The sequence below is a fragment of the Battus philenor genome, unplaced genomic scaffold (assembly GCF_028537555.1).
Source record: "Battus philenor isolate CCGP_79_NKW_IND1 unplaced genomic scaffold, ilBatPhil1.0.hap1 SCAF_28, whole genome shotgun sequence".
Taxonomy (NCBI): Eukaryota; Metazoa; Arthropoda; class Insecta; order Lepidoptera; family Papilionidae; genus Battus; species Battus philenor.
In genome coordinates, this window is record NW_027181691.1 from 8408128 (window position 1) to 8421545 (window position 13418).

Consider the following 13418-nt stretch of genomic DNA (forward strand, 5'->3'; position numbering starts at 1 on the left):
TAAATATATCCTATTACAGTTTGAAGGTTATAAATGTTGGTAAAAGACCTTGGGATAGAAATTGCTCTACTCCTTTTAAGATAATTGTAAAAGTCATCATAAAGAGACCCTGCTGAGTTTATTGTGAGCTCTTCTGAGATCAGAGTGCGTTTGGAACGGTAGAAGTTGAGGAGTTCCTATAATAGCACACTTATAGCTTAATCTAATTATACTTACCATCAAATGAGGCTTCTTTGGTGTACTCAAGTTCTTACTTACTTACGTACTTCTTCTCTGATGTACTCAAGTTATCATCGTATAGAATCTTTAGTGGACAATTGTCGTTACAGCCCATAGACGCCCACTGCAAGGCTTTGGGGTCGGGCTGCAAGGAAGGATATTATATAATCATATATATATATATATATATATATATATATATATACTTGAGTAGATTAGAGAAGAAGTACGTAAGTAAGTAAGTAAGAAGTGATAAGACGATACGAGAAAAAGGAACAAAGTGAAAAACAGTAAAATGAGAAACGTAAATCCTGGTAGATAGAAACTTGTTTGTGAATAGTGGCAATCCTATATAATAAACGCAAAAAGTGTGAATAAAATAATATAGGATTATCTAGGGTCGAACCAGGGACCAACGACTGCAAGTTTCAGTCCTTTACCGCAGAGCTGCTACTCAAAGGTATAGTAGTATAACTAAAATAAACATAGCTATTTCTTAAGAAAGTTTCGAGTAACTTTATGATAAAAATGATCCAATTTAGTGTGCAATGTGAGACGGTAAACATTGGCCTAAGATGAATCACTAGTCATATGTCAGCGTCGCCGTAAAGTACACCGAGGGAATAAAATTAGAAAGAAAATGGGAAAGTTTATCGCAGCGGTCACGAAGCACGAGGACTTTTAAATTAAATAAATGGTTAAGAAACAACCAAGTGTTTCTAACTTCGAAATGATAGGCAAGTTTTCTTTCGCCTGTTTGACCCAAACTTCGTACTTTTTAATACACTAATAAATTGTTATACCGTTTCTGCTGTGAATGGTAAAGGTAAAAGAAAACAGCGAACTCGGCAACAGAAGAAAAATATATTTCTATATGAAGGGTAACGAGTAAAAGGTCTGGTCTGATTAGATTAATATTTTTAATTACCAGTAAACATCATCGTTTACTCATAACCATTCACAGCTTTATGGAGTTTAAGCTTTGATAGCGCATACCATAACTTAAACTAAGCTTGAAGGTTCATTAAAGGGTCTCAGATTGGTCCAATACCCTCGGTTATTTAACGAAATTCCATGGAGTAACTAGAATCAAGGTGGTAGTCAGACTTAAACTTGGGCAGTCACTTGAGACATCATTCCGATTTTTGTGTCTTCATTATCATTCCAGCCGTATGACGTCTACTGCTGAACTGTCTGCCTTACTCAGAGACTTCAAAAAGGATCGGAGAGAAGCGGCCAGCATCCAGCGTTTTCTGTCAACCATAAGAAGGATACTGTCGTCTTTGTGGGTGGATGTCATACGCTGTGCTTGCCGGACCATGATTTCAACTTCAGAACTTAAAAGCCTCATCTACGACTTGTTCTTCTCGCGTATATCTGACCCGCTCACTTGCTTTGAAGTTATGACCGATTGAAACGAAGTACTGGTAGTTTTAGTAACATTAAAGAGTGTAATCAATATGCGTATAAAACGCGAATAATTTTTAAACTATATGACAGTGTTCTTTGAGTTCGAACATTGCGAGAATTGCATCTCTTTATGCATGGCCTTGTATATATATATTGAGAAATACTGAGAATTTTTTTTATACAAGATATTGTGTAATGCCTTTAATCTTATAACAAAAATTGAATCGATTAGGTGACCGAGTAAAGAGGCGAATGAACGTGAAAGTTTTGGATAGCGGCGGTGAAAACTTTAATGGATTTTACATCAAACTGTTTGACAGGTGTCTGACAACGCACTAATGCGCCACGATATCGCGGTATATGTGAAGCACACCAATTTGTTCCTCCTGTTCTATTACCACGTGCTAAAAATATTATAAGTATACATAATATTAACTAAAATATCATATATTAAAAATAAATAAAAATAAAAATCATTTTAGCGTCGTATTATGCTTTATCATTAATTATAACAAGTTATTTTATGATAAAATACGACGCTTGATGCTAGCCACTTCCTACTGGTGTAAATGTAAAATATCGAGAAACGTGACAAAGAATGGGCGGCAATGTATCAATAAATTATAAATAGAAGCCGCGAGAGTTGAAAGAAATTACGAAGGGTGCAAGAAGAGAGATCGAAAGAGTTTGTGATGGATAAGAAAAAAATAAAATAAAAAATATACACATGTTTAAATGAGCCTTTCAAATCATTGAGTTTCTTGTTCAACAACCAGACTCCTTTATTTACCTAAACAATTTTGAAATGATATTACCAGAGCTGCTTTTGAAATCCGTTTCATAAATGAAATGATATTCGCTTTTAACAGAGCTAAATAATTTAGCATGTTATAGACAGATTTCACTGTTATACATCTCGCTGTTACCTGCATCGCAAACTAATACACTATAAATCTAATCCTAATTATTTTGATGATTAGATTAATAGTTAGTAGTTAACAAAGATTCGTTAAATTGTTACTTCGGTAGTGTCTGTCTGTCAATGTATACTATTCTCTTTCCGGTGGGGAGTTAAGGCCGTATCTTGTCGCCTTTATAGAAAACATAGCTTTTGAAGCTCTGACAAGGAACGGCAGCTAGTTGCACTCAGGTAAAGAGGGAGAAAATAAATAACACCTATGCGCCGATAAGGACCGAATAATGTAAAAATAAAACAAATAAGGAAAATAGTGAAATAAAAGAGAAATAAAGGATGTAAATGAGGCCTTGCAGTGGGCGTCTATCGGCTAAAAAGAAGAAGTAGAGTTTAGATATAATCGTATTTAAATTTAACATATAATTTTTTGTCCTAATTAAAAACTTTGTTATTAATTCTACTAAATAATGTTTTTGGTAAGAGAAATATTAAATATTAATAATTACATGGGATATATTTGTGATACCTATATTAATATAATCAAGAATTATGTCATGTTAATTAAAATAATCTTGTGTATGGTTGATGTATGATCAATAGCCTGTTTACGCATGTTGAACGACGCTGTTAATTTGATTAATATAGCGATGAATTGGTTAGTTGAATATCCGAGCTGTGAACACTATTGCCTTAATTATTGAGCGTGCTTGTTCGTATGGAAACCACTGTGAGATTGCTGGTCATTGCTAAGACATTGTGAGGCTTTCATATCAAGCAAATTAGTTAGTTAATATTATTTATTATACACGCTAAATATATATATAAGTGCATAATAGTAAAGAAGTACAATGGACGGTGTTATAGTACGAAGTAATTAGTTACAACAACCATAGTATCAAAACAGTTGAAGTGTGAATAAATTGTCGTTTAACTTGTATATATGGACGAAACATGCATATACAAACATACATGTATATACCTAGATATGTATATAGCATATACGCTTTTAAAAAAAACCGTATAATTTATACATACCTAATCTGTATAAATTTTGTTTTTTAATCCTTTATAGGCGGAACACTTGTCTCTCCCGCCTTCTGTCTCTATTGATGTTAAGTGATGACGAGGTCTATCGAGATCTTGAAGACTCCTAAGTTACAATTTGATTACTTTGGAGTATAAGGATGAAAGGAGATGTTTGAAAGAATGACAAAAATGGAGAGTAAATGATTTTATAACGGATAAAAGCAAAGAAAAAGCAAGAAATATATCATGAGAGAAGAAAGAAAACAAATGTGATAAATATACTGAAAACATTATTAACCGAACTTGTGACGTCCCTGACAAATCAGGGCGAATGAGAGGCCCCCAAAAACTTTTTTAAGACACCCCCCCCCCCATTAAAAAGCTATAACTGGCTGGAAATAATGACCACGGTACGTTGTTTCACTCTTTGACTGTTAGCACTATAAATGTAAGAGCGAAACGCTTAGTGCAAGTGGCTATATATTAAACTGTTTACGGATATCCTTAACTCCTGCGTCTTGTTGTCCGATGAAAGAAAGGAGATAGGGAAATTATTTGAATAATAAATAGTTTACTTTCCGAAGTAAGTTATTTATATTTGCAATCATCACTGTCGTCATCACGTTCTCTGCCATCAGGACTTTCATTTCGGGACATAGGTGTTTACATAAATTTCCAACAAATCGTTTGAAAGCCGCCTATACACAGCGTTTTCCGACGAACTTAATAAAGTCATCTGACTATATATGCAATGCAATAACAATAATTTCATTAATGTGTAAATCTTCACTATGTGGTAGGAGGCTTTTACCGAAAACAATATGGCATTAGTATTGAAATCAAGTGAAAATATGGAATTGAGACATTTTTTCTTTCTATTGGTGACCGGTGTAGGAAAGATCGCTAATAAAATATTTGTAAATAATAAATCACAATATTACCTTACATCTAATGATGTTTTAATAAAAATTAAATTGAAGTTATTTTTTATTTGTTATACACAGTTATATTAACTGACACCATTTTATATGTATTTATATTAAATAAACATTGTATTTGATATTTTATTAATTAAATGATGTGTGTATATTTGCAGAAAGGTACAGAAATAATGGAAAAAGTGATTTTTAAATATAAAATTGATTTTTAAATATAATGTAAAATTGAAATTTCGACTCATTGGGGCGGTACTCTTTTCTAAGTAGTGTCTTTTGAAAGTGCAAGATAGTCGACTTCCGACGCCTTCTAACGCGCCATTAGAAACTATAGTTTTCCGATATATATATATATATATATCTAATGTAAAAAAGGTATTTTAGACACAATAAATCAAATACTCCGTTCTATACTATAATTCTCAATCTATCTAAATATTATAACCTCGTATATACCGTATTTTACGATAACGATTTCCATTAAGGCTATTTATAATGAAATATTGTTGTAACAACTGCAAAGTCGTTTGACTATTTTCAGAACAAGTAAAATAAACCTTTAAATTGTTGAACAAAAGGCAGCGCAGAGTTATATAAAGCCTTTCAACTTTTTCCTGCAACCCAATTAAAACGCCGTCGCAGTCGTTAGTGAACTGTGAAATGAAGCCTTAATACAATAACTCTTACATTCTTTGTCGCGAAAGAAAATTTACTGTGGAACGGTTAGTATTTTCGAACGATTTACTTTAACAGTTTAAATATGTTTCATTGTTATAGCAGCTGTAAGTATTAAATATACTAACTTTTTAAATTTGGTATTAATTTTATAACCTGACTTATTTATTTACTATTTTTAAAATTATAACTGCGACATGAAATGTTATTTCTATCATCTCGAAAAGTCGCTGGATACGAGCAGCGCAAGAGTGGTCTTCGTGGCGACTTTTGGATGTAGCCTATGCATGTTTTTTTCTGGCCCCGTTTTTGGGGTCTTTCGTACTTCTTCTGTCATAGGTTGACAGGGACAATATTTTCTTACTAGTTTTTTCACATAATAATTTACATTTCCTTGTGCTTCTCTTATCCTTTTTATATGTCTCAATATCCTTTACTAGTTTTTCTTTTTAAATCACATTTTCTTTCATTCCTTTCCATACTTTTTGACTTTTCTTATTTTCATTTAATTAGTTAATTTATTATACTTTATTTTACAGAAAGCTAATAACAAATTTTAAAATACGACAATTGCTTGTGACAATTGCTAATTACAAGTTTCCACTTATATTGTATCATTAGCGTTTATATTTAAATATACAAAAAAAAAAAACATCAAAACGAATGAACTATGCCAAGCCATGCGATATTGTCGCACCTATAGCCTATCTTCTATCATCATCAAAATATTCCCTACTTAGGGTATTTCTAATTTTCCTACACTTTAATTTTTGTTTTTGGCGTTTCTAATTGTTTTCTTAATATAACTATTACATTATTTTCTGTTTTTGTTACTTTTATTTCGTAACGTTTCCTATTTTATTTTTTACCTGACTGTTTTGTTTTGTAACTTTTTATAACTTTTTCTATCACCTTCTGGCAGGAATCCAGGAAGGGCCTATGCCTTACAGCAGATATCTTTCAGCTGATATGATGATGAAGACTGTAAAAAAATGAAATATGACGAGATAATTTTCGTATAAACTAACTGAATTATAATCCTTAACAAAAGCCTTAGATTCTTTATAATACGTGTTTGCAAAGTAACAGTTTGAAAGTTGTCAATTTCATATCGTAAAAAATATTCAATTAAAAAATAATCAAAAATGAGCTCAAAAAGCTTAAGGTTTCGTTCGTAAAGCATTACAAAATCTCCGTAAAAAGTACTCGTACTAAATATTTTAAGCATGAATATTTTGTTCTGAATTTAAGTATATTTTAAGTAACTCAAAGAGCTTGTAAAGTAACTTGTTTAAAAAGTATGTAAAGCCGCTAAGTCGAGATACGGATGATGTTTTTCTTATCTTTTTAATTTAACATTTCGTGAAATGAGGTTGGTTATATTATTTTATATTTTAATATAAACACAAAAAATAAAAAAAATTGCTATGACTTTTTTATTTTTTGGACTTTGTTTTAGACTTCAATTTCACGTTTACGCCTAGTAGGTTTAGTTAAAACTTTCCATTAAACATTAAAAGATACATGTATTGTCTGTCGCTTTCAGCTAAGTATCAACTATTTTACTTTCAGCCACAGTATCAAAAATCTAGGGAGTTAAATAGGTAGATTCATATTCTATGAATATAATACGTTCTGAAGAAAAATGTGTTTGACAAGTGTGTGTTGCCGGTGAAGACTTACAGATCCGAGACGTGGTCGCATATGATGAGCTTTATAAGAAGGTTCAAGGTTAGGGAGCAATGGAGAGAGTAATGCTCTGAGCTTCGCTGCGAGACTGAATCGCAAACGAGGACAAAGAAATCAAAGTCATCGACATAGCTAGAAAAATTGCTGGTCTTGACTGACTAGGGCTGATAGGTTCTTAAAAGGTGAGAATTCAAAAGCAGGTAGACGCGGCGTGGGTACGCTCCACACCAGGTGGACCAACGACATAGGTCGAGAGAAATCGGTGGGCGCTGGTAGCCCAAAACCGGTCGTCGCGGGGATCTTTACATCGGCTGAAAGAAGACGATGAAACTTAAGATTTTTTTTTTAATTATTATATAGTGTACAAAACGTCAAAAGCAACAATAAAAAATTATACGATTAAATAAAAATGAAGTAATTACAAAATATTCGGCCATAGGTAAATTTTAGTCAAGGTGTATTTTATTAATATCAATACAGTTGAAATAAACTATGGTATTTTTCGTTTCAATCAATCATTAGTGGATACAGAACCTTTTAGTTATTTCACTATGATCAAAAATATTTTAAATCAAAAAAGATCTGTGATTTTTTAGATGAAATTGACACACACACACACATATATATATATATGTTTATATAATAAGAATAATAACCAACCTCGCTGAATTTCTTGTTAGTTCTTCTTATTAGGTGGCACGATACGAACTATTGTTAACTTAATTTTAAAATAACGTATAAAACGTTATAAATTGTTGTAATCAGGGCTTCGGTCTAGCTGTGCGATAGAAAGGATTGAGGAAAGTTACATCGCTTTCCTGGTGGATAAAAACATCGCCATATATTCTTAAGATTCTGCAGCACGATGGGACAAAGTGCAATACGTAGTAATAAGAGTTACGTAAGGCGCGGTCAGGTAAGACCTCAAATCTGTGTTGAGAAATAATAAAAACATTTAAAAAACTTTTAAGTTAAACGGTTTTTTAATACTCATATTGTGGTGGTTGTGGAAAAATATGTACCTAGTCCGCCATATTGGAACGGCGCCCATCTTGAATTTTAAATTTTGACATAATCATCGTGTTTTACTAGTGTAGTCTTTTCATTTGATACCCATTTTGAGGCGGTTAAGGAAAAATATGCAATCCGCCATTTTGTATTGGCGTCCATCTCAGATTTATAATGTTATTGATTTTATTATATTGTATTGTCATCTAAATTAAATGTGTTAATATTTCTTATTTTGATCCAAATAAATTCCGTACGGGTCGAACTAAATAAAACCGTTTAAAAACTGAGATAAAATTTATAACCAATATACGTATTTACTAAAAAAAAAAGCAAAATGAAAACAAGATGTGGACACAAGTCGTAAACCAGTAAGTAAGTTTGTGATAGTTAAAACAAATCTGTGATATCTAGGATGCACAAGAGAGGGATGTCGAAGAAGGGAAGTCTTAACGAAAAGCAAGAAATGTTAATAGTGACAGATATTGTGATTAGTGAAGAATGAAAGACGACAAAGAAAAGAAAATGTGAAGCATGAAAAAAAGAAATAAAACTAAAGAAAATCATTTACCCTTGTAAACAAAGTCCCGATAAACTTTAAACGAAGACTTTTACTTTATATTTTTGTAGGAAATGATTAATGTCTCGCCATGTAATGTTTCTGAAATATCATGTAATAATTTAAAATGTTTATTACAGAAAAACAGTTTGCAGAATTTTTAAATGATGTTGTTAAATGATGCTTGGAAATGAATCGCTTTACTATTGAAGTCAAGATATTGTAAAATTTCGAAGAATCCGCAAAGCAAACCTTTTCTTAGATTAGATCGCGTTCGGATCCCTCGTAGCCTTAAGTTGAAGCATGTAATTATAAGTTCAACCTAATACTAATTTCAGGTAAATTGGGCTCCTTTGGCAGGTAACACAAAATGTTGCTGTAAATGATACGAAGGAAATAAAATTAAGTAAGAAAAGGACCAATATTTAGCCACTTCCGCACATGCTGTGGTGCACTCAACACGTGTTTCACCCAAACCCCCCAGGGGCATCTTCATGATTTAACCGTGGTAATTGTGTAATTGGCATTGTTTGCCGCATATGCATTTATCAGCGGGCTGGCGGGCGGTGCACTTTGTTGCATGACTACCACTCCATGTGCGGAAGTGGCAAAATATTGGTCCTTTTCTTACTTAGGATGGACTTCCGCAAGGAAACGCCTGATTCCATTAAATAGGGAATAAAATTAGAAATAAATATATGAATTATAATGCTGCCAGATTAAATTAGAAATGAGGAGATCCCCTGTAGAGCCAAAATCTGCGTTGGAGTTCGAAGAATTGTTCATCCGACGTGGCAGTAGGCGGGGCACTTCGCTCGTGCAGGCGACGGTCGTTGCAGACGAGAGGTGTTCAAGTGGCGCCTGTAAGCTGTAGACACGGTGTGGGTAGGCCATGAATATAATTAATGGCAATCTTCGAAGATGGCCTATACCTTGCACTAGGCGTCTATTAGTTGACGTGAATTTATGAATAAACACAACTCTTTGCTTAAAATATTTTCGTTATTTTATTTTAACATTTCTGTTTTTTTCTCCTAACAGTGACAATATTGTGCTTAAAAATAAACCTGTAATAAAAGATACTTTGTTAACAACAAATCTAACGACTCTGTAAACATTCTTTGAGTTATTTTCATCGACGTAACTTAACCACACCGCCTTTGTCTTCGATATCGTTAAGTTAAGTAGGTCAAGAGTTTTGCAAAGTCATTGTACTTAATTTTAAGTCAAAATATTTAAGAGCGTTTTGATTTTTGTTACCTTGTTGTAAAACATGTAAGTACGACTTATCTAGGTATATGATATAGTTTGATTTAAAGGATTCTTATTGTAGCTACTGGGATAATACCAACTCATATTAGACCTAGATCCATAAGTCATCATCTTCAAGACCGGCCATTTTGGCAATCGGGGGAGGGGGATGGGGGGGGGGGGCTATTCTTACATTGGGCGTCTTTCACCAGAAATGATAGCGATGTTTAATTCGAATATAGTTTCTATCAAATTGTAGTAAATCTTTTTTTCTTTGTTTCGCAATTTGAAATAAATCGACCTTGCTTCTAAAATCAACTGAATAACAACAGAGAAAATGTATCTCGTTTTATACAATCTTTGTTTTTAATTTCTTTCACTATTAGATGAGATATTCAGCCAATCGTGTTTTAAATATGCCAAAAAAAGTAAAAAAATTATTACAGCATAAAAAAATATAGCTATTTAACTTTATCAATTAGTTAAACCATCAATCAAAAATTAATTAAACTATGTGAGTAATATTAAAACACGAAATTAAAGAATCTAGTATTTATTTGAGAGAAACGTGATGGACTTAGTTTTATTTTTGATAATGCGTCAATGTCAACTGAAAAGTATAATATATAATTATTCCATTATTTCAAATTATTTTCCACTGACTATTCGTAGCTTCAGTCCATAGATGCCCATGCCTGGCAGTGGGCTGAAGCTTTCCATGACCCAAAGATATCTATGGAGGGACATATCATAATCGCCACGCTTGGTAGGCGGGTTGGCGATTGCAGTGTGGTATTATGTTACGCAGAGGACGCTACTGCCCTCCTTTGGAAACTTGGTTGTGAGCAGTGGTAATCCTATATAATTGTATTCCGGGAACCGAACCCGCGACCTATGGTCTTAAATCTCAGTCCTCTATCTTTACTCAAATCGAGTATACAGTGTTTTAATATTTGTTATTACCACGATATTAAGACTACTACAAACTAGTTAATGTTAAGAATATCGAAGCGATATAATCTTGAATATTGACAGCATTGGCTAATTTTGTAAAATAATTATGGAACGGTTTTTAGGAAAAAAAAACATGGAGAAAAGGTAGGAAAATAATTTAGATTATGATTAAATAGGTTTCCTTTTTTGTCTCTTTCTATTCCACTAACATTCTCAATTTTTAATTATATTATTAATGTTTTGTTATCACTTTTCTTTAAATGTGAAACTATACTTTTAGAGATTGTTCTTTTTCTTCTTTCAAGACAGACGGCCACTGCAAAGCATAGCCTTCTCCAAAAGATCGCCAAGATGATCGGTCTTGCGCTGCTCATGTCAAGCAGGTCAACGGTTACACGAGCGATGTGGCTGGCACACTGCTATTTTAGCCGAGCACTTCTTATACCTACGTCGGTGATCTTGTGTTATTGTTGCGCTTATGTAAATATATATCGCCTACTTATGTTACTCTCCAATAAGATTAATCAAGTAAATAAGTCATTTTCTTGGATATCTAATGGATTCAGGCGTTATTTTGCGGAAGTCCGTCCTAAGTAAGAAAAGGACCAATACATAGCTACTTACGCCAATGCAGCAGTAGTCGTGCAATAAAGTGCACCGTCCGCCAGCCCGCTGATAAACGCGCATGCGGCAAACAATGCGAATTACACAACTACCACCGTTAAATCACTCTTTACCTGTTTCACTCCTCCACGACGGGGCATCTTCAGGAGTAAAGTTACGATTAGTGCCAAACACAGAGTCATTTTCTTGGTTCTGCGTGTACGCATATATAATAAAGTTTCACAAAATTCAGATTTTCCTTTTCTTAGTTTTAAATATAGCACATAATATAGCGTTTAAGAGTTTTAAATTATCGTACTCGGTTTGTTGACTCATTTATGTGGTTGTTATTATAATATATTTTTGCATTGTTTAATTTCTTTTAATATTAGCAGCTGTTGAGTTTAAACCGGCTGTTCTTAGGAAATAGCATTCCGAACCGGTGATAGGTTACTGCTTATAATTTTTAAAATAGTTGACGATTTAAAAGTAATTGTAAAATAAATAGTAATAAAAAATAGACGAATAATCGGTGAATTGGTTTTTAAAAAATAGCATGATATTCACACAGCGTTGAACTAACTAATCCATTTGATATTAAACTATAAACTAACAAAATTAATGTGTACAAAATAGCATAATACCTATTGTTAATTTCGCTAATTATTGAGAATAGTTTAATGCGTTTGTGTTTCTGGATTAAATGAATAAACACCCATATGCGAAACAATTCGCAATTTTAATTGAGTCTATATTATGGGTCATTTGCGCACATAAATATTGTTATTACTGATTATCATACGCTGCTATATTTTAATAGCATGTATTATTGTAATTAACGAAATGCGCATTGCCGTTAAAATGAGTTTGTACGAAAAGCCATTTAAAAATTAAAACAAATGATAGTGGAATTTGTAATAATGTTAATTAAGCACATTTTAAATTATAGATTAAAATAACAACATATATGTGATTGATTTCATTGCCAATTCCCCGACATTGATTTCAGAAGGAAGTGAATGTTTAACCTCATTTGTCAACAAAGAGTTTTATAGCATTAACGCGTTAATTAAGTTAATTTTATAGCATTATAGCATTTCCAATCACCCATGTATACTATAATTTTTTTTATCTTTTGAAACGCGTCGGGTATTCGTATATAGATGTAGTTAATAAAATAGGGTTCATCTGTCACAAATATGTCTGATCCTATTTTGTTAATTACAAGTTTTTAATACGATGTGATGAAATATAACTTAATATCTCAATAAGAAATAGAAAAAGAAATGTGTAATAAAGAATTAAGAAAGTAAAATAAATGTGTAAATAAAGATAGAATAAATGTAAGATAAAACTAAAGAATAAAAATAAATAAAATGTACCTAGCCACCTTAGAGTAAGAAGATGATGGAAGAAAGGCGAGGAAAGAAAGAAGGTATAAAAGAGCAAAACGAAAGATATTGTAAAGGACAAAAGTAAAGAATGAAAGATATTGCGACGCGTGAAAGAGAGTGATAAATAAAGAAAAGACTGAAAAAAAATTATTCTAAAGTCCCTGATCCCAAAGTTCGGGTACGAGAGGCCCCCAATAGCGGGGCCATATAAAAAAAACTTAATATCTCTTTTCCACAACAATGCAAATATTTGATTGTATTCTGTAACGTCAGGTGCAGTTAACCTTTACCAATTTTGCAAGTTTTTACATCTTTGGATTTTAGTCTCTTCGTGAGATAAAATAATTGTAATATGTGACTTTAGCTTATAGTGACTATTGAATTAGAAACATATGGTACTGTAATTCGTTTGACGGCGTTCTGAGCATCTTCTTGACATGGAAAAATAAAAGCGATGTACGATTGCTTTGTTTTACTACAACAAATGCGTCTACTATGAAATAAAATAATATAAACAGACTTACCAGTAATAATAATCAGGCAAATCTAATCTGTTAGGTTAAGGAATTATTTATGTAGCAACCAAGAAGTAAAAAAAGAAAAAGAAACTATTAATAAGGTAGTATAAGATTTATGCCGTTTTAGGGTAAAGGTATGTGGCAACCAATAACTATAAAAAATAATAAAAAAAACTTGCTAAACAGGTCGTCAGCCCTGAGCACAACATCCGATCCCTTTCCCTACAATTTAATGGATCCGGCATTCACATGGTGAGTCCA